The sequence below is a fragment of the Ascaphus truei genome, chromosome 13 (assembly GCF_040206685.1).
Source record: "Ascaphus truei isolate aAscTru1 chromosome 13, aAscTru1.hap1, whole genome shotgun sequence".
NCBI lineage: Eukaryota > Metazoa > Chordata > Amphibia > Anura > Ascaphidae > Ascaphus > Ascaphus truei.
This window is the reverse complement of record NC_134495.1, coordinates 50,215,205-50,238,567: the sequence shown is the minus strand read 5'-3', so window position 1 is coordinate 50,238,567 and position 23,363 is coordinate 50,215,205. Positions and strand designations below refer to the sequence as shown.

At 47.8% G+C, this 23,363-nt stretch overlaps 1 long non-coding RNA gene across 1 annotated transcript; it reads right to left on the bottom strand.

Moving 5' to 3' along the window:
• Positions 1–4,065: 4,065 nt before the first annotated feature.
• On the bottom strand, positions 4,066–22,836 carry LOC142465189 (uncharacterized). Its single transcript, XR_012787813.1, has 3 exons — positions 22,545–22,836; positions 7,556–7,715; positions 4,066–6,737 (listed from the first exon to the last, which is right to left on the bottom strand). It is a non-coding gene; the product is annotated as an uncharacterized LOC142465189 (long non-coding RNA).
• Between the last annotated feature and the right edge of the window lie 527 nt (positions 22,837–23,363).

Here is a 23,363-nt window from a genome sequence, read left to right as displayed (position 1 = left end):
AGTGCCATTTTTTATATTGTATTTTATGTAAATATAGCCTTAATACTCCTGTAATTCACCTATGGCAATCTCAAAGCTTTGGTTTGCAACTACAATAAGAGCTGTATGATTGCATTACATCAATACCTCCACAGTTTCTTTGCAAAACTATTTAATCCAATCTAATCCCTTGTGGAAAGGTTTTAAGTATTAACCACAAAAGACCAGGTTTTAAGCATTGAGGTATTTAATATACAATACCTACATTTTACCTTTACATTCCCTTGGTTTGGAAGTGTCAATTTAGAAATCCCAAGGTCCATTTAAATACTAGTGACCACTTGTTTAAATAATTTCCCCTAAATAGCAATTCCCATGTCAATCCTACCAGCCTGCAGTAGCATCTATAAGAGCTGCAGGTTCATAAAACGTTAATTACCTTTATAGATAGTCTGTAGAATTATTTAAATCCATATGATAGGCTTTTAGTTTGCCATTTGGAAACAAAGAGAACATTGAAGTGTCAAATGTCAAATATCTATGTAACCCCTATCCTCTTGTTTTCTGTGAAATACCAATGACAACATAGAAGTCACTCAGGTTCAATAACACATGGAATGCAAAGCTGAAATGAAATAATGACAATTAGGCTAATTTGGTAGAGAAAAACAAGTTTTTAATTGATTTCAAGTTCGCAAGGTATATAAGGTAGCTGCTACCCCGGATGCACTTATGTCACTGAGGAAGCTAATGCGAAACGCGTCTGACGGTTTTTGGTCATCACAGGCCACCATAGTGAGGAAGTAAAGTTTTTCCAGCTTGGTACACATCTCGCCTGGAGCGCATGCGCGACGGAACTGGAGCCGTGAAGGAAGTGTGTAAGGAGAGAAGCAGACAGAGAAGGACCCAGTCCGTGCACAGGCTCGTGGAAACTTTCCCTGTCATTTGCTGAATACCATGCACCATCTAAAGACTCTACCAGCTGGAATCCAGGCCACACAAGACCACCCATTTCCTAGAGGGATGCTCTATGAAGCCTGGACATATCTCCTCCCTATGCCAATAAAATTTGGCCGCTTGTGAGTTTTTAATCTCTATTTATTTTACACTAATAAACGGTATTACACTATTTTTTCCCTTTTTTCCTTTTCCCTGTTTGAGGTATCATCAAGGGGTCTTCCCTCCTCCCCCCCTCCCTCCCCCCATCTACACCAGAGGTTCAGTCATCTGATCAAGACCAGTTATTGAATGTGAGTGTGTCCCCTTTTTTCATTGTTCTACATATCCTCCTTAAGATTTAAGGTACCCGTAAATGTTGAAATATTCCTCATTGTGGCCCCCTATCTTTTCTACGTTCACATATGTCCTGGAGCTACAAGCAGAACGACGCGCCTGAGGATCCCCCCCCTTTCCCTCTCTCTACAACAATACAGAGGTTGGTGAATCACCTCTGAGAGACTCGGGCAGCGGGACTGTATTGTATGAAGGACTGGAGTCACGAACTTTACAGTAGGACTATTGGCGCAACTATTCCATTTCTTTTAAGCCAGCGGAGTAAGTGCAGTAGACCGTGTCTCATTTTTCCCCCCACTGTTTTTACTGTGTACTGTATCTCTTAAACTAATTGTCCTTTTTTTCCAATGACAGATCGCCAGACTTCAATCCGATCGAAATGGTCTGGCATCAGCTGAAGGACCATATCCGGAAAGTGGCGAAACCCTCCAAAAAGGACGAGTTGTTGAAAGGCATAATGAGTTTTTGGAATGATGTACTCACCGTGGAACGCTGCAATAAATATATAGACCATATTGCGACTGTGTTGCCCATTGTGATCGCGCGTAATGGGCAAGCATCAGGAAAGTAGTACTGTGCAGTAGTATTGTAATGATACAGGTAAGTATGGCACAGATTTTTTCTTTCCCAATAGTCAGAGTATACAGTACAGTAGTTACAGTTTTTTCTTTACAGAAAGAGCAGCTCCAGCCATCTGATTACATAGTATTTAACAGTAGTCAGAGTATACAGTAGTTCCAGTATAGACTAGTTTGACAGTAGTACAGTAACTGCCTACTAACTGCTCAATGTTTTTCTTTCCAGAGAAAGCAGCACCAGCCATCTACAGTACAGTAGTACTACACATCACACAATGCCATAATACAGTACGCACATAACTGCACTAATTTTTTGTTTTCTTGTCGTTTCAGGAAAAAAGGGTGGCCTGGGGGGAGGTGAGGTGTTGTGTCCATTCTAATCTGTTTGTACAGTCAAATGTACAGTATATAAACAGCAGTATTGATGTACACAAAACCTCTCCTCTCTCAATGAACTACTGTACTGTACACGGAATGAGGAACAAGATAACGACGGAAAAAATAATATTACTATGTACAGTATACTGTATATATATATATATATATATATATATATATATATATATATATATATATATATATATATATATATATACAGTATACATATATTATACATTACAGTGTATATATATTATTACATAATATTCTCATACATGTGCATAATTCATGTTTCTCCATGTTTTACAAATGTTTTTTAAATGTTTATCCAATTTCAATCTGCCAGAAGAACTTAATAAAGACGGCATTATGTATTATTCATGATTATTTTTATATTTGTATTTTTTTGTTCCTGATGAAATAAAATAAATATTTATTCACATTCCTGGCAAATAATCATTGACAACAACCACACCCCCCCCCCCCACCCCTACAGTATAAGAATGAATGACAAAACAACATGAATCAGTTAATGTTTTTTTTACTCTCAATTCTCACAATGCTGTGCAAATCAGATTTACATTTCAAATCCGAGAAGGGATTTTCCAAAGCGTTACCATAAACAAAGCCTGAAAGGGTTGGGGGGGGGGGGGGGGTTGGGTGTGTCATGTGCAGTAATCAGCTAGCTCCCATCTCAAAGAGGCTTAGAGTACACGCAGGCGCAGTGAGGCAATTGACGCTCAGCTAGGGACGGATTAAAAACAAAATGACTAACTTCAGAAAATGAATGACTCTGTGGAGGTGTCTGTCGAATGACTCTGTGGAGAGGGGGGGGGGGTTGGGTGACTCATGCGCAGTAAGCAGCTAGCTCCCATCTCAAAGAGGCTTAGAGTACACGCAGGCGCAGTGAGGCGATTGACGCTCGGCTAGGGACGGATGAAAAACACAATGACTAACTTCAGAAAATGAATGACTGTGGAGGTGTCTGTCGAAAAGAGTTTGTGTGTGCATGGGGGAGGGATGAAGGATTAGTTGTGCTGCAGTTCAAAGAAATTACATACTGTAGAGTAGAGGCAGTTCGTCATAATAATTTGATCAATAAACCCCCAAATACAACCCCCAAATACAGTACATAAAAAGCAAGTCACTTTATCTCCCTGTGCCTCAGGCACCAAAAACATACAGTAGATTGTGAGCTCCATGGGACAGGGAGGGACCTGTGCCTGCAAAATGTCTCTGGAAAGCGCTACATATACTGTAACTAACAGCGCTATACAAAAACATGCTATTATTATTATTATAATATCAAGGTGATGCTCTGTGCAAATCAAATTCGAGAAGGGATTTTCCAAAACGTTGCCGTAAACAAAGCCTCAAAGCTCCCGTCTCAAAGAGAATTACACGCAGGCGCAGTGAGGCTTTGTACTGTAGCTCGGCTATGGACGGATTAAGAACACAATGGCAAGATTCCGAAAATTAATGACTGTGGAGAGGGGGGGGGGGGTTGGGTGACTCATGCGCAGTAAGCAGCTAAGCAGCTCCCATCTGAAAAAGGATCACACGCAGGCGCAGTGAGGCTTTGAAGCTTGACTATGGATGGATTAAGAACACAATGGCAAGATTCAGAAAATTAACGACTCTGTGGAGAGGGGGGGGGGGTTTGGGTGACTCAAGCGCAGTAAGCAGCTAGCTCCCATCTCAAAGAGGCTTAGAGTACATGCAGGCACAGTGAGGTGATTGACACTCGGCTAGGGACGGATTAAAAACACTGACTAACTTCAGAAAATGAATGACTCTGTGCAGGTGTCTGTCGAATGACTCTGTGGAGAGGGGGGGGTTGGGTGACTGATGCGCAGTAAGCAGCTAAGCAGCTAAATAGCTCCCATCTGAACAAGGATTACAAGCAGGTGCAGTGAGGCTTTGAAGCTCGGCTATGGGCGGATTCAAAACACAATGGCAAGATTCCAAAAATTAAAGACAGCCACATGAAGTTCAACGTTAAAGACATACTTTAATTTCAAAAGGCAGTTCATCAAAATAATACACCCCCAAATACAGTACGTAAAAAGCACACAAATCAACCATGTGCAGTCAAACACTACTGTACAGCACAGATTGAATATCGTAATACAGTAAGATGGTTTTTGCAGGCTTGTGGAGAAAAAAAAATTACAATCAAATTTTTTTTTCACTCACTCAAGCAAGCAGTGGTGGGCGAAGTTCCAGGCGCATGCGCAGTAAATTCCTGCTGTCAAGCAGGAATGTGATTGAAACCAGACACACGTTCAAAGGAATGGTGTGGGAGAAATGTACTGCATTGCACAGAAGATAAGAAGTTGAAATACCCTGCAGTGCAGTTAATTATCCCGAGCGAGGGGAGAGCACTGTATATGCCGAAATGTGATACTGTTACAGTACAGTACACGCCTATGCGTTTCAACAATTTTCAAATGACACATACGTACTGTACTGCAGAACAGCACTGCAAATGCATGTATAAATTTAGAATTACTGCGCGCGCACACACAGACTGTGTACTGACGTAGGTTGAACCGCGAAGGTATTAGACTTCCAAGACAACAGCTCGCAAACGCCCCCCTGAGTTTTTACACGTCATTTCAGTATCGCAGACAGCGAGAATAAAATGCTAATATCACGAGCGCGAAAATAACGCAGTTCACTCCGGGCGCACATAACCGGGATAATCTGAAAATCGTGGATCTAGCCGATTTAGACTAAAGGCGGTCGCCACTGTAGCTCTTGGTTACTTCGCCCCCCCCCTCCCCTTCTATCCATAGCTTTTTACAGCTATAGGAACACCCATGTTTCTCATTAGCGCAGAGTTGAGCTCTAAGAGCCTCTTGCAAAGTGTGGACTCGGGGGGCCCCACAAGGAGGAAATCATCCAAGTAATGGGCTATACAGTAGGGGCATAGCCCATACTCTCCTTTATGCACCAGTGTATAAACATGTTAAATGCTTTTTTTTAAAAAAAGGCGCAGGAAATGGCGCAGCCCACATGGGGAGGCACATGTCCACATAGTAAGCTCCCTCGAATTTGCAACCCATGAGTGTAAAGGTAACAGCCAAAATGCTGACTCTATGTCCCATAAGACCTGACTATGTTGATGGCCCTGTCAAACGACTGGTATTGAACATGACACACCTGCTGGTCGATCGCGTCATTGACGGATCCGCCCTTGGGGTAGAATAGGTGCTGATGGAGCCTGAATTTGCCGGGTACTTTCTTTGGAACTATCCCTACGGGGGATATGATTAAATTATTTATGGGAAGTGAGTGTAACCGCCACATGCATCCCAGGCTTACCTCCTTGTTAATTTTCTCCCATACGATGTATGGGTATATAGATGTGGATTTAAGATTGCGACTTGCGCGTGTGGTTACCAAATTGGACCCAACTGGGATGACAAAAACCCTCCCTAAACCCTTTCTCAAGTAAATACACTTTCACCTGACAGGTGTAGGCATAGAGCCATGGCAGCATGCGTTCTACTTTAATTGGCATTGCCGCCCATGCAGGGGCTGCCATCAGACTGCTTGCTGGTGGTCCTAGCTTTTTTTAAACATTTTGTGGGTGGCCACCGCTGCAGAATGAGCCTACATGTCGTAACTTACACTCCCCTCCTCTTGCGCAAGACCTTTTATTAAAGTCCCAGCATTCTGATTTCTTGGGCTTCCCCAGTGGTTGACTAGATGGCTGTCCACCTAGCCCCCTGGCAAAGGGAGCAAATTTCTCCGGTGTTACCCGGCGAACCCATAAGTCCAGGTCCTTAGTACCGAAATACAAAGTGGGGTTCCCATTCATCTTGTGCCTAAACTCCTCATCATATTCGTACCACAATGCGCCCCCATATGTTTTATATGTGTCATATATAAGTTCTATGTATTGAAGGACGTTCAGACCCTCCTCTGAGTGCTTCTCTAGCAGGCAGGTGGCTAACCCTATTTAACCTCTTAGCCAGTTGTCCATTGTTTTGTACTTGCTACCACTCTTGCAGTCTGTAAGAGACATGTGCAGAGGTACGCAATGGAGACAGTTTAACGTGAAACTAAAATTAGGATTTATTGCACCTGTCCCTTTAACACAGGAAAACATGAAAATAAGCCAAACAAAAACCTATCTCCTCTTTGGAGACTAGCTACACATGTAGTTCAGCCATCTCTATAACTGGGTGGTTAGCTAAGCTATTTACCAGCCCAAAATATATATACATATAAACAGATATATAAACAGTCCCATAAGAAAGTCTAATATTGTATATTGTAGCTGTAGGGGAAGGCTTCTCTGTTCTCCTGTTGTCCACACCCTTGTGTGCTAAGGCAATGTCAGGATCCAGGTTTAGAAGTATTGTCCCCTGTGTCTTGCTGGCAGCGTGCAGTCTCTTTGCAGCTCAAGATACCTGTTTGTTCCACAGGGCAGCCCAGTTGTGGACTAGGGAACTCTCTGTCTGTCCTTCCTTGGTTCAGCCCAGATAATAGAGAGAAATGCTGCACACCTCAAAATAGAAAAAATTGATACAGTGTTAGAAAGAAAGCCTGCAATCAGTCCTGGATTTATGAACAAAGGAACATAGGGCACAACGGATTTAGCATATCCAAACTCATTTATTGAGCCAACACAACGTTTCGACCATGATGCCATTGTCACTTGAAAAAGACCATCATGGTCGAAACGTTGTGTTGGCTCAATAAATGAGTTTGGATATGCTAAATCCGTTGTGCCCTATGTTCCTTTCTTCCTTGGTTCAGCCCCACGTGTGAGACTAAGGAATCCCTCCCTTCCTGTCTCTCAGAACAGGCTTTTTCTACCAGAGTTCTGATTAGGCATGTTGGGTGGTTGATTGCAGGTGTGCAATTAATCAGCACACTGCTGGATTACAGGCAAGATTCTTAACAGGGATAAGTCCCTGTTACACAGTCTTTGCTTTTTTTCTTGGCCTGTAACCCCTCAGTAGAAAGGTCGTATACGTCCGTAAACTTTCCTATTATAATTGATTTTCTAACGTTGGGTGTATCCCGACTGGAGAGAGAGGTCATAGCGCAGGCGAACGTGTCCTTTCCTTTCATCGCTGCACTGGTGCCGACGCTATCATCCTTTATTTTTGGGACCTTGCTCTCCGCTGCTGCCTCCTGCGTTACCCCACTTGGCTTAGTCTTAAGTGACCGGTTAATCACTGATAGCTGTCTCTTTAGGAATTTATACATCATGGTTTTGTGTAATTGCGCTGCACTCTCTGACTCAGAAATGTCACTGTCACTATCTGAATCACTATTATCAGTACTTGAAATATGATTTATTTCCTTACACGGAATCTCGTCGCTCGGGTCAGCACTCTTTGCTGACCTGGAACTAGAGCGCGCTGACTGGATGCGGCGTCTGTCCTCTTCGCCATGAGCCGGTGAAGTGAGGTAGGGGTCCTGGTCCGAATCCCAGGCATGAGATAACCAATCATTGGCTGCCACTTCCTGTGGAGAGAAGGGAGGAGGAGAAGAGAGAAGGGAAGAGGAGAGAAGGGGGAAGAGAATTTGGGAGAGGAGGGGGAGAGAAGGGAAGAGGGGGGAATGAAGGGAGGAGGGTGGGAGAGAAGGGAGGGTGGGAGAGAAGGGGGGAGGGAGGGAAGGGGGGAGGGAGGGAGAGGAAGGACACATTTGAGAGAGAAAGAGAAATACACAATGTAGAAATGTTTGTAGCTGAACCTCTGTAACACTTTTATTTATGTCATCTTTTTAACTAGACTGATCTTTATTTTTACAGAAGGATGTGACTGGATTTGAATAAGTTGAAAAGTCAGTGAGAGGACTGTCACCGGAGATCAGCACTTTTAACACCTTTATACCCGGGGATCATATGATTGAGCAAAGCAAGGAGATAAAATAAATTGTAATTTATTTCACGAGTGCACATACACACAATGTTACACAATTACACTCAAAATACACTTACTGGGACGGGGCCAAATGAAATTAAATGTTCCCAAAACAAAACAGAGTCTCTAGGAGCAATTTCCCAAAAGCGGGAGTTGCTCGCAAAAGGGCTTGAAACGGTCCTCGGTCAGCAGCGCTACCTGCAACTGCTGTGTACCCCGACGAAGCTACTTCTTTCGTTCTGCCCCCGCTGTAATGGCACTTACAATCTTTAACCCTTACAAAATCTTAGAGGGATCTGGCATGAATCTTGTTAAACTTGGATGAATCTTTTGAATCTGATTCCTGATGGGCTGCATGAATTCTTATAGAGTTTAAATCCCTATCTCTAACTAGTGCAGCCAATCCCTCCATGGGAATAAGTTTTCCCACCTATCTGGAAGTTGCCAATACTTTGGAAACATGGCAGAGGGGGCTTCTCATTCTGCTAAGGGCATATGCGAACCTCACACCTCTGCTTCCTAGCATATGAGACTAAACCTCCTTACCTGGCAACACTCAGTCTGGGCTAGCCTCCATTTGCTAAACTGCCCGGACTTTACACTAGGATGGGGGTACTTGAGGAACCCCTCCCCAACTAACACCTTGGGGACACTGAGCCCTTTCAATTCCGGACTTTTACAGACATCAGGGCACCAAGCCAGCGGGATGTCTTAGACGTCCGGAGCTGCACATTCTTATCTGCTTTAGTGAGTCACTAGAAGCATAATAAGTGGGGGCTACAATAAATGAGTAATTACCGGTCCCCAGTGGTCTGAATGAAAGCCCAAATGCGCCTAACATGTTTGATACACTATTTGAGGGGGACTTTCATTCATCAATTTTTATACACACTTATAAAAATTATGCTATGGGTGTTTTTCATGTTTTTCCCTGAACTATGCGCACAGCAAGTTTCAGCGCGCTGGTAACTTCCTAGCAGAAGTTAGTACACAGCCGCTTTTATTTCTCAAGCGCCGAGTTTTAAAACCATTTTTACTTACTGTTCTGGTCTGTGCTGAAACAGAGAGATCTGGCAATGAGCTGCAAACTGCTTCCTAGGGAGGATTTTGTCCGGTGGTCTGTGTCTTCATGTCCCCAGGAATCTGGTAGGATTCCTGAGTACATGTTTCGGGGTAACCAGCAAGTCTGGTCCCCTTCTATCCAAACACACCCTGACAACACTTTACCGTAAAATCATCCCTGAAACTCACGCCCTGGGAATCTCTGCTGGTTGGCGCTCCTGGAACAGTAAAACACACACATACATCTTTATTGAAATACAGTGCACATGCCATCACTGGGTTGCAGAGCTGACACTTCAAACTCCCCAATATGGCTCAGGGGCACCCAGCCGGGAATAATACCTTTATTATTGGCTTGGGTACCCCTTCACCATCCCAAGGACATTAGTAAAGAAAACGTTTTGGGTCTGTGACAGGGTGAAGTCAACCACTATCAGTTATGCCTGGGAAACATATGTCTGAGTGCTTCATCCAGCACTCAGAAGGTTAACTCAGGAGGAAGCTAGGTAATCAGGATGTAAGCTGACACCTGATAGCCAGCAAGGTATAAAAGGATGTTGTTACTGGTAGTAGCTGGCTGCCTTAGACCAGAGAACACTGCTATGTGAGCTGTTAGCCAGAGGGACTGCACCAAAGTCACTACTTCAACCAAAGTAAGGATTGTTCATTTTTTTTCTGCTTAAAGTACACTTATGGTTTGGTAATGGTTTAGCCAGCCAGCCTGATAGATAGGCCTGGTGTGTTAGTCAGATCTCCCAATGTGGAGCAGGTTTTATTTTGGTTAAAGGGACAGTGTACCCACATGTTATGTTATGTTGTGGAGAAATAAAGCCACTGAACGTTTTTCATTATCCTGAAACTACACGTGTGGACTGTTCTCTGACCTCGGCTACAGGCCGTCCTGCCACAGGGTCCCTATTTAAGAAGATACATTGGAGACCCACTCTTGCATTTGCATTTCATTGGAAAACATATTTCATGAAGTTGTCCATAAAATCATCCAGTATTATATGACTTATCAGGTTTCAATATTTTAAAGTTGTCTCTGAGGAACTGGTTGCCCGGTGAAATGCAAAGGGCATTTTTTTGTGTTATTTAACTGAGCCTGAGAGGTCCGTGTCCAGCTTCATCCCCCGAGGACAACCCAATAACAGATCAGACTGACTCCGCGTGGAGGTAGCTGAGCGAAGAGACTGTGACTGTGTTCGTGCTGGTGGAGCCTGTGAGCTCAATATGCTCTTTATCAGTGTACACGTTGTAAATAAGTTTATTTTATTGTTTCCTGCTTGTAGGCGGACGCTCACAGAGGTAAGCAAGGGAGTCTGGTTATAGTGAAATTAAATAAGCCTTTTATTGCGCCTGTTTCCTTAACATCAGGAAACCATCCAAACAAGGGGTAAACAAAGCTTCTATTCACTTGGGAGTATTTCTAGTGAAATACTATGCAATCCACCACTCCTTTAGATAAGCATGTCTCCCAGCCCCAAACATACTGCTGCGGCCAAGTTTATTCGAGCATTTGCCCGTTCTTGGCCGCAGCAGTAGCCTGGCGCGCGCCCGAGGGTGACGGGCGCACGCCGAAGCAGCAGAAGAGCGCCCTCCGATCGGGGCGCTCTCCCTACCGCTGCCGGGTCCGCCGGGTCCCCCGGAACCCCCTGCCGCCGTCCCCCACATCGCGGGACACCAGGGCTCCCTCGGGGAGCCCTGGACGCGCGTGCAGGGGGCGCAGGCTCCCGAAGACGCGTGACCGCGCGTCAGTGACGCGCGGCACGCCGAGGGGCGGCCACTAGCAAGCCGGGAAATCTCCCGGCTTGCGGATCTGGCTGCACTGCAATTAAGTGTGTCGCCAGTGTATAGCATTAAATGAACAGATATAAAAAAGTCTTATAAATGGAAGTCTTATCTGTTCCTTGTGGTTTGGAGGGAAAATCTTCTCTGTTCCAGGTTGCTACCTTTTCTTCAGGATTTGTCAGCATTCAGGTTTAGAAGTTTCCTCTGTGTCTTGCAATCAGCCTCTTCTGGTACAGTAGACTCAAGACGTCTGTCCCCATGTCAGTCTCACAAGTTGTGAGAGTAAGGGACAATCTCTGCTTTGTCTCCATGTTCAGCTCAGGTGTGAGCTAAGGAGTCTCTCTTCCTGTCTTAAAAGACAGACTTTTCTAAGCAATCTAATCAGGCAGGTGGTGTTTGTTAATTGACTACCAGCAGTTAACCACCACACTGCTGGATTAGAGGCACATTAACTGAACAGGGATAACTCCCCTGTTACACTGCTTATATAGTGTTTTCCAGAATTACGCTATGTTGGCATTTAATCTTTTTCATGCGTGAAACATCCTGGAGTTAATCTCTAGTCCTTGCCTATACACAGACCATCACCTTATATTCCACTATTGGTTCCTAATGCTGAAAAGAATTTGGAGTGTGTGAGTGCATTTGATGCTGGTTAATTGATCTTCCATGATTTTTGTGTCATACTGTGTTGAACTATTTGTTTTTTTCTCTTTTACTTTTTTCACGTATTTCATGAGAGCTGCGCTCCTGTTTTGTTCTGTACATTTATTGCACATCAGAGGATTTCACCCACCTTCCAGTTAGTGAGACTTCCATCTAATTAGAGCGTTCACCGTCTAATTAGCGAAACTTCCATCTAATTAGTGAGACATCACCACAGCATGAAATGAAAACAAGGCAGCAGCCCTGAGAGGGTCCCCCAATCTTCTGCATAGGCTCAGTAGACCATTATGCAAAGGGTTAACTCCTACTCTGCTTGGATTCGTCAGCCTCGTCAGTGTGGAATTGTTCCTGCCCTGCGCTGTCAGTAATACTCCAAACCCTAACCCAGCTGCACCTCTTTCCACCTAAGGGTCGCTCTCCACTTAGCACACAATAGACCTGCATAAGGCAGCAGCCGATGGGCTGCCAGATGGAGTTTGCTACCGTTTGGCTGATGTTTGCTTTGGACATTAAACTATAACCTATGCTGAGCAACCTTTCCCACTATTCCATGTGTTACCACTCACCCCTTTTTTTGCTAGGTTGTAAGCTCTTTGGGAAAGAAACCTCCATTCCTATTGTGTCAGCTTACTTCTATATACTATATACTATACATTGTTATCGGACGGCACTATAGGGAATATTGACGCCATGAAAATTAAAGATAATAATAAAAATTAGTGTAACTGCATCCTAATAACTAAGACAGCCTTCCAATGATCCAGACTACCTTATAATTAGTGAGACAGCCTTCCAATGATCCAGACAACCTTATACAGTAATTAGTGAGACAGCCTCCCAATGATCCAGACAACCTTATACAGTAATTAGTGAGACAGCCTCCCAATGATCCAGACTACCTTATAATTAGTGAGACAGCCTTCCAATGATCCAGACTTCCTTATAATTAGTGAGACAGCCTCCCAATGATCCAGATGTCCTTATAATTAGTGAGACAGCCTCCCAGTGATCCAGACTTCCTTATAATTAGTGAGACAGCCTCCCAATGATCCAGACTGCCTTATAATTAGTGAGACAGCCTTCCAATGATCCAGACATCCTTTTAATTAGTGAGACTGCCTTCCAATGATCCAGACTACTTTATAATTAGTGAGACAGCCTTCCAATGATTGAGACTACCTTATAATTAGTGAGACAGCCTCCCAATGATCCAGACTACCTTATAATTAGTGAGACAGCCTTCCAATGTTCGAGACTACCTTATAATTAGTGAGACAGCCTTCCAATGATCGAGACTTCCTTATAATTAGTGAGACAGCCTTCCAATGATCGAGACTTCCTTATAATTAGTGAGACAGCCTTCCAATGATCGAGACTACCTTATAATTAGTGAGACAGCCTCCCAATAATCCAGACTACCTTATAATTAGTGAGACAGCCTTCCAATGATCGAGACTACCTTATAATTAGTGAGACAGCCTTCCAATGATCGAGACTTCCTTATAATTAGTGAGGCAGCCTACCAATGATCCAGACTACCTTATAATTAGTGAGACAGCCTTCCAATGATCGAGACTACCTTATGTAGCCAGGTCCCCCTTGCTCTAGTTGCCCCCCCCTTCTGCCAGCGCGAGCAGCGTGTTACCTGGGAGTTGCGGCCGGTTGCCGGGGACGAGAGCGGAGCGGTTGCTAGGGACACGAGCGGGCCGGTTGCCAGGGACGCGATCGGGCCGTTGCTAAGGCCACGGTCGCGTTGCGAGGGTCCCGGCGGCTCGGGAAGCAGGGCGCCGCCATGTTTAGTGCTGTTGCGCATGCGCAGGAGGCCGGTTAACGCGAAAGGCCCCAAACAGCTCGCGCATGCGCAAGGCATTGAGGACAGCCCCCAGGGTGCACAGGGGCAGAGCCACATGACTCCAGGGAGCCAATAGGGCTGCAGATCTCCCCAGAAGGGAGATAGATACTTTTCGCGGGGTTTTGCACACGGGTAGTTGGTGACTGGAGCAGCTAGGGGAAGGAGGTAGGGTGCAGGGGTCTGTGACTCTCTGCACTAGGCCAGCAAGTCCCCTAGGCCCCAGATAGCCCTGAGTCATCCTAGCTGAGTATTGTAGGGACAGGCCCTAGGTTAGGGACCCTGCCCCATTATATATTTGCTAAGAGTGTATCACGGACATTGCTCGGATTGCTAAGAGGGAGCTGGACTATCTCTACGGAGGCCCAGCTAGCGTGACTGCGGCCTACTGGCAGCAGACAGACCCTAACTAAGGTAGAGACGGTGCGGAGCTGTACGGTGATATTATCTGCGCTGGAATTCACCCCACGCGTAGGAGGATATCCCGGTGGATCCAACCCCAGTGATATAGCGGTACCCGTGGCTGGAGCCCGGGCAGGTAACCCACAACTCACGTGCACCAACAAGGCCTATCACCAGACATAGTGGCTGCGCAGTCACACACACACATTGGTATATGACTTGGGAGTGCGAGACATTGGGTTGGGGTTACTGGACACAGGGTGGGATCACTCTTTGGGAGGTAGCGTCTGCCGTGACGCCTAGAGGTGGTAGCGTCCGCCGTGATGCCTAGAAGTGTTAGCGCCCGCCGTGGTGCAAATTAGCGTAAGCGTCCTGCATGGCGCAGTAAGTGTCTCCTCCCGAAAGGGACACAGGTTATGTAAGCTGTTGTGGTTATATGTTGTGTTGCGGAAGAAGTAAAGTCCCATATATATATATATCTTGTGTGTGAGTATTGATTGTCCTGCGAGGAACCACTCCCCCTCTGGTGGGAGCCATCGCAGGTGGAGGCGCTGCATCGTTATACGTAAGTTGTTCACAGTAATATTACCCCAGGTTCCCGTGGCGGAAGCTCAGCCCTCCTGTGAGCCAACAGGTTATGCACCACACTTAGTAACCTTGTATGTTCCTGCCCCCACACAGTATGATCTGCGATTGGGTGGGGGAAAACCCGTTACATTTTGGAGGCGCTGCTGAGAGCTTAGACCTGGGGTGCCCTATTCAAAACAGATCAGCATCATGGTAATTCCCTCCCGTCAAGAGGTCCACGCGTGGGCCACCACCGTCCGTGAACCACCTAGACACGTTGTCGCCGTAGGGAACATCCCGGCGTTAGTAGCGGAAACTGACATCCGGAACTCTCTGAGCAAGCTCTTAGGGCTAGATAGAGTATGGTACCGTGGCAGGGTGTTCGACTCTACTTATCATTTGAGTGCCCTACTATTCACCGTCGGGCGGGACATATGCCCTCAAGCGGCCCCGAACATTCTAGTAGCCCCCGAGTGCCCACCAGAAGGATACCCCCTTATATACTAGGACTTATCAGTAATAAGGGAAATGTTCTCGCTTAGAGCCCCTCCTCAAGATCCAGATGAACCGTCCACCAGTATCTGGACACCACGTACCCCCGTGTCCAGTACCCCAAACCGGGTTGACCGTCCCCAACCCAAAGTCTACTTTACCCCAAGCGCCCTCCCGGAAGCCAGTAGTTGGGCTGATTGCCCCCCCTCTCCACCCGACACCGTACCCCGCGAGGTAAACTCCCGGCCTATCAGGGAGAGAGCAACGAACGAAGGTTCCATAATGGGGGTGACGTTACCCCAATTCGTAGAAGCCCTCACTGTGGCCTCCCAGTCTCAAAGCTACCGGAAGCTTAAGGCCTTTTCTGGAATACTTCCAATACCCCAGGGAGAGGAAGGAATAGACCTTTGGAGGGAGAATGCAGTAAAAGTAGTAGAGGAATGGTCGTGCACTGACACGGTAAAGCAACAGCGTATCATGGAATGCCTCAGACCCCCTGCGTCTACTATGTTGACCATCCACAGGGACCAACACCCAGAGTTGACAGCGTTGGAAATGGTGGCGTTCCTGTTAGAAGCATACAGGCTAGCAGAAGACGAAGGAGCGCTCTGGACGAAGTACTTCCATCTTCATCAGAAGGAGGGGGAAGACTTGTCGGCTTTTATCCACCGTCTACAGCTGGTCCTCGGGGTCCTACTCAATCGTAAGCTGGTCTCCGCCTCTGGGATGGATGAAGCTCTCCATAAGCAGTATCTGCGGGGATCAAGCCCCACTCACCCCATAGCCAACATGCTCCGCAGCAAGATAATGGACGGGGGCCCCTACAAGTTCACCGAGTTGCTGCGGCAAGTGAAACAGGAGGCTCATGTTATGCTACACTCAACCGCTAAACCTAAGAGCCCCTCTGCCTCCAGAGGAAAGGGCTCTACGGAAAAGACGGAAGAGTCTGCTGCCTTGTCCAAGGGGTACAAACCAAGACCCCCCGACCGACCACCTTCCCCGTCCACGAGCCATCCGGAAAGCCGCCCGGTTGTATGCTATAACTGCGGTAAGAAGGGTCACGTCCTCCGTAACTGTCCAGAAAGAGAAGGTCATCCTGAGGAACACCCTTCCGATAGAGGGAAATCAGCCCGATCTATGTCTGCAGTGTACCTATGGCAGAAGCTGACCCCGAACTCCCTCATCCTGGAACCCCGGATGCCCCTTCTGACGCTGGCCCCAGTGATGACGCCTCACCCGGTGAAGCTTGCAGTCAAGTGGGCCCTGCGGCCATCGTGCCCGTGGTAATAGAAGGGATATACGCCTCGGCCCTATTGGACACAGGGTCACAAGTAACCATAATATATCACAAGTTCTATGATCAGCACCTTCAACACTGCCCCCTGAGGCCGGCCGAACATATGAAGGTTAGGGGGTTAAGTAATGAAGACTACCCCATCGATGGGATTGTAAGGGTCCAGCTGGACATACTCCAACTGAACACCGGCAAGAAGCACCCCATGCAGGTAGCGGCCATGGTATGCCCGGAGCCCCAAGACCATTGCAAGTACCCAATCATCTTGGGAACCAATGCGGACATAGTGCAAGCTATAATCCGAGCCTACTTGAAAGAGACCAACGAGTTGCCGCTGGCCGATTCGCTCCTAGACCCCATCTTACGAGAAGAGTGCCACCGGGTATATGCCTTGGAGCATCATGGGGACCTCTACAATCGTCAACGAGGACTGATGACCATATTACCAGGGGGAGTGCAAAAGATGGCCATCTGGTGTTGTTATCCCGACCGAGACAAGAACGACCAATTGTTCTCGCTGGAGAGTGAGCCTGAAGAAGAAGAGGTTCAGCGAGGGTATAGAGTACTACCCGAAGTGAGGGAATGGACGGCTAAGATCCCTATTCGAACCCACGTGTATGTGCAGAATCTCTCCCCCTTTCCGATGGAGTTTGATGTCGATCAGAAGTTGGGATGCATATATCCGGTCAGCCCGGTGGGAGCCACGCCTCAGGTGAAGGCGGCGGCCGCGCATGAGCGGGTAGTCGATCTGGACTTCAACTTCGGCGAGTCGACGCTGTCCACCGAGTGGAAAGAACGGTTGACCACCCAGCTGCTGCAACGACGACATGTGTTCTCCACGAGCGAGATGGATGTGGGGTGCAGCCGCAGTGCCCAACATACCATTCGAATGAGTGATGCCACTCCGTTCCGGGAACGTTCTCGTCGCATCGCCCCTCGGGATGTGGACGATGTGAGGAACGCCATACAAGACATGGAAACCGCTGGGATTGTGACGGAATCTCGAGGACCTTACGCGTCGCCCATAGTGGTAGTGCGGAAAAAGAACGGGTCCGTACGACTGTGTATCGACTATCGAACTCTGAACAATCGCACAATCCCGGATCAATACAACCTTCCGCGCATTGAAGAGATCCTGAATGCGCTGAATGGAAGTCACTGGTTTAGCATGCTCGATCTCCGATCAGGGTACTATCAGGTGCCTATGAATGCGGAAGACCAGGAGAAAACAGCTTTCGTCTGCCCCCTGGGATTCTATCAATTTACCCGTATGCCCCAAGGTATATGTGGGGCGCCTGCTATGTTCCAAAGGTTGATGGAAAAGACTATCGGGGACATGATTCCCCGGGAGTGTCTGGTGTACCTGGATGATATCATCGTTTTCGGAAGGACTCTGGAAGAGCATGAAGAGCGATTGTTTAAGGTGATCGACCGTCTGGGGAACGAAGGTTTGAAATTATCCCTAGACAAGTGCCGATTTTGCCATACCTCGGTGACCTACGTGGGGCACATAGTGTCCGCCAAAGGGATCGCCACCGACCCTGCCAAGGTAGAGGCCGTAGTGAACTGGCCTCGCCCAGAGAACGTCACAGAGCTGCGATCCTTCCTGGGGTTCTGTGGGTATTACCGCCGCTTCGTGGAAGGGTACTCGAGCAAGGCTAAACCCCTGAACAATCTGTTGAAAATATACCCTTCAGAGACCGGGAAGAAGGCTGTATCGGCCCGCCAACCGTTCGGTGACAAATGGACATCTGAGTGTGAGCAGGCCTTCCTGAAACTGAAGAAGTGTCTGACCGAGGCACCCGTACTTGCTTATGCGGATCCCGAACAGCCATAAATCCTGCATGTGGATGCCAGTCTAAATGGACTAGGAGCCGTCCTGCACCAGAAGCACCCGGAGGGTCTGCGGCCTGTAGCTTACATCAGCCGCAGCTTGACACCCAGTGAGCAGAGATACCCCGTCCACAAGTTGGAGTTTCTGGCTCTCAAGTGGGCTATCACCGAGAAGCTCCACGATTACCTGTACGGTGTCACCTTCGAGGTAAGGACAGATAACAATCCCCTCACGTACATCAATACGTCGGCCAAATTAGATGCAGCAGGCCACCGATGGCAGGCCGCCCTCAGTAACTACCGCTTCTCCTTGAAGTATAAGCCGGGACCATTGAATATTGGGGCGGACGCCCTCTCCCGAAGGCCAGGACTACTCGCTACCCCAGATGATGAGGAATGGGAAGAACTTCCCGGACCCAGAGTGCGGGCTATGTGTAAAACTGCCGCCATAATTAATGACCAAGTGGCCTTCTCCGAATTACGAGTGGCCGATTCCTTGGGATGCCAGTCGCAGGCTGTCCCCGCCGCCTACTGCGACCCAAAAGGGATGCACCTCACGCCCGACAAGGTGTTCCGGTGGAAAGATCTGGTAGACTACCAAATACGAGATCCGGTCGTTAGTATCATCCGGCACGCCGTTGAAAAGAAGAACCCAGCCCTTCTGAAACGCGCGCCCAATGACTTGGTGGCCTTGCTCATGCGAGAATGGGACAAATTTGAAATAGACAATTGCTTGCTCTATCGGGTGGTACAATACCACAACCACCCGGATAGGAGACAACTAGTCCTCCCTAAGAACTTACAATACCTGGTGTTGAAGTCCCTACATGATGATCATGGACATCTTGGTATAGACAAGACTTTTGGGTTAGTCAGAGATCGCTTTTTCTGGCCCAAGATGCGAGAAACCGTTGAACATCACTGTCGCCGCTGTACTCGGTGTATTCAGCACAAGACCCTACCTACTCGAGCCGCCCCCATGGGTCATCTAAAAAGTTCTGGTCCTATGGACCTTGTGTGTATGGACTTTCTGTGTATTGAGCCTGATAGCCGGGGAATATGCAACGTGCTAGTCATCACAGACCATTACACTCGGTATGCTCAAGCCTTCCCTACTAAAGACCAGAAAGCCATCACCGTGGCGAAGATATAATGGGAAAAGTATTTTGTACATTACGGCCTTCCTAACCACCTTCACTCTGACCAAGGAAGGGATTTCGAGAGTACCTTGATCAGGGAACTGCTCAAAATGTTGAACATTGCCAAATCCCGAACGACCCCGTATCACCCCGAAGGGGATGCGCTACCCGAACGTTTTAATCGGACCTTACTAGATATGCTCGGAACACTACAGAGTGCTCAGAAATCGGAGTGGAGTCGACACGTGGAAGCCTTGGTACATGCATACAATTGCACCAGACACGAGTCAACTGGGTTCTCCCCATACTTCCTCATGTTTGGGCGAGAGGCGAGGTTGCCAGTCTTAGATGTGCGTCTTAGAGTCTCAACGGATGGGGTACATAATGCTACCCACTTCAAATATGTGCAACGACTCAAAGATAGCTTGCAGAAGGCCTATCAACAAGCGGAAAAGTCCACAGCTAAGCTGAATGCAGGTAACAAACGGCGATATGATCATAAGGTCAAATATCGGGAACTTCGTCCTGGGGATGCTGTGTTGCTTCGCAATCTCGGAGTCCCGGGAAAACACAAATTGGCTGACCGATGGAGAGACGGAGTGTATGAAATTGAATCCCAGATGCCTGGCCTCCCGGTATATCGCATCAAAGACACTGATGGCCGGGTAAAGGTATGTCACCGTAATCATCTTCTTCCCATCCCACAAGTGGAAGATGAAGAGACAGAGATACTGGCCACACCGCTCAACGGTGAGCTCGACGTATCAGGGTTGGGTCAAGAGACTATCGATAACGAGACCCACCCTGAAACTTTGCAAGATCCTATGGAAGGACCCTCTCAAAGGGACTTCCCCTCAGAGGGGGCATCTCCCAGAGGAGCTACGGGTAAAGGGCCCCGTAGGCCAACGCCTACTAAGGTGGCACCAACAGGTCAGCCTTTGGATCCACAGAGCCCGAGCTTTGTGCCTAACAGAGACTGTACAGAGACAATTCTCCCCTCAAGGGAAGAGGCCGAGCCTCAGGACTATGTGTACTACTCCCCCGAGGGAGTCGCAGAAGAACAACTCCGACGGAGCCAACAAATCCGGTACCCTCCAACTCGGGTCACCTACGATCAAATGGGGGCACCCCATTATGAGCCTCAGCAGTGTTCTCGGAGCAAGATCCAATCTGTGATTTTGATGCTCACAGAATTGTGCAATATTGTTTAGAGTTGGGCATGTGCTAAGTTATATGATCTGATGCAATTTTATTATATAATTTCTGTACGGGTTGAGTTATTTATCCCAAGCGAGGTCGTTGGGGTTTTTCACCAGGGGGAGGATGTAGCCAGGTCCCCCTTGCTCTAGTTGCCCCCCCTTCTGCCAGCGCGAGCAGCGTGTTACCAGGGAGTTGCGGCCGGTTGCCGGGGACGCGAGCGGAGCGGTTGCTAGGGACGCGAGCGGGCCGGTTGCCGGGGACACGATCGGGCCGTTGCTAAGGCTGCGGTCGCGTTGCGAGGGTCCCGGCGGCTCGGGAAGCAGGGCGCCGCCATGTTTAGTGCTGTTGCGCATGCGCAGGAGGCCGGTTAACGCGAAAGGCCCCAAACAGCTCGCGCATGCGCAAGGCATTGAGGACAGCCCCCAGGGTGCACAGGGGCAGAGCCACATGACTCCAGGGAGCCAATAGGGCTGCAGATCTCCCCAGGAGGGAGATAAATACTTTTTGCGGGGTTTTGCACACGGGTAGTTGGTGACTGGAGCAGCTAGGGGAAGGAGGTAGGGTGCAGGGGTCTGTGACTCTCTGCACTAGGCCAGCAAATCCCCTAGGCCCCAGATAGCCCTGAGTCATCCTAGCTGAGTATTGTAGGGACAGGCCCTAGGTTAGGGACCCTGCCCCATTATATATTTGCTAAGAGTGTATCACGGACATTGCTCGGATTGCTAAGAGGGAGCTGGACTATCTCTACGGAGGCCCAGCTAGCGTGACTGCGGCCTACTGGCAGCAGACAGACCCTAACTAAGGTAGAGACGGTGCGGAGCTGTACGGTGATATTATCCACGCTGGAATTCACCCCACGCGTAGGAGGATATCCCGGTGGATCCAACCCCAGTGATATAGCGGTACCCGTGGCTGGAGCCCGGGCAGGTAACCCACAACTCACATGCACCAACAAGGCCTATCACCAGACATAGTGGCTGCGCAGTCACACACACACATTGGTATATGACTTGGGAGTGCGAGACATTGGGTTGGGGTTACTGGACACAGGGTGGGATCACTCTTTGGGAGGTAGCGTCCGCCGTGACGCCAAGAGGTGGTGGCGTCCGCCGTGACGCCTAGAAGTGTTAGCGCCCGCCGTGGTGCAAATTAGCGTAAGCGTCCTGCATGGCGCAGTAAGTGTCTCCTCCCGAAAGGGACACAGGTTATGTAAGCTGTTGTGGTTATATGTTGTGTTGCGGAAGAAGTAAAGTCCCATATATATATATATCTTGTGTGTGAGTATTGATTGTCCTGCGAGGAACCACTCCCCCTCTGGTGGGAGCCATCGCAGGTGGAGGCGCTGCATCGTTATACGTAAGTTGTCCACAGTAATATTACCCCAGGTTCCCTGTGGCGGAAGCTCAGCCCTCCTGTGAGCCAACAGGTTATGCACCACACTTAGTAACCTTGTATGTTCCTGCCCCCACACAGTATGATCTGCGATTGGGTGGGGGAAAACCCGTTACACTTATAATTAGTGAGACAGCCTCCCAATGATCCAGACTACCTTATAATTAGTGAGACAGCCTTCCAATGATCGAGACTACCTTATAATTAGTGAGACAGCCTTCCAATGATCGAGACTTCCTTATAATTAGTGAGACTGCCTTCCAATAATCGAGATTACCTTATAATTAATGAGACAGCCTTCCAATGATCGAGACTACCTTATAATTAGTGAGACAGCCTTCCAATGATCGAGACTTCCTTATAATTAGTGAGGCAGCCTCCCAATGATCCAGACTTCCTTATAATTAGTGAGGCAGCCTCCCAATGATCCAGACTACCTTATAATTGGTGAGACAGCCACCCAATGATCCAGACTTCCTTATGTAACCCTGCTACCCCTCACTCCCCCCCCCCCCAATCTCATAATGGGGCCTGTACTGGTGAGCTAAACTGTTACCAGAGATGTGTGGTGCTATACCTGTTAGGTTCACAGGAGGGCTGAGTCGTCTGCTTGATGGTATGAGACATGACAGGACAGGCTTAACAGGATCTCTGTATTCGTTGAACAGTTGGCGTCAGTGCCTCCAGTCCCATGGGTCCAGAATAGAATCAGGGGACTCCCTATGGGACACACACACATACCTCCTTTCTTACTCACTGAAGACATCCAGGCAGATATATGTCAAACGGTATTCTTTATTGCATCCACTGCAGCACATCACACAGGTACACAGTACAGCAGCAGATCACAGCTTCTGGGTGGTACACCCCCCTGGTATTCTGGGGTGCGGGTCCATGATGTTACTCAGGCCTGGCCTGAGCTGAGCATGCCTGCCCTCACAATGGGGAGGAACTTACATCTCCGTAGCAGGTCCTGCTAGCTGGAAAAAAGGGCTCCAAAAGACACAGTATGTTTTGTTGCATTCTGCTAAGAGCTTTCTAGAAGGGGGCGGCTCATGACATCAGACCTATCACTATAGGATCTCTCTCTTGCCATGAGTCACCACCCTCCTCTAGTTACTCCAAGGAGAAGCACAAGGGGGGGGGGGAAATAGCCCATAGATTAACTCTGTCATGCCTGCAGCTATCAGGACTTACAGACAGAGCAGGGAAGTACAGGAACAGATGACATACCTGCTATACTTATAAATTGTGAGACTGCCTTCCAATGATTGAGAGTACCTTATAATTAATGAGACAGCCTTCCAATGATCCAGACATCCTTATAATTAGTGAGACAGCCTTGCAATGATCGAGACTACCTTATAATTAGTGAGATAGCCTTCTAATGACTGAGACTACCTCCTAATTAGTGAGACCAGCTTTCAATGATCGAGACTTCCTTATAATTAGTGAGACAGCCTTCCAATAAGTGAGATTCACACACCAAACAATATGCTTTTAACTTTTTTTTTTAATTGATTCATTGCAAAATAAAAACATACAAATTGCCAAATCGGC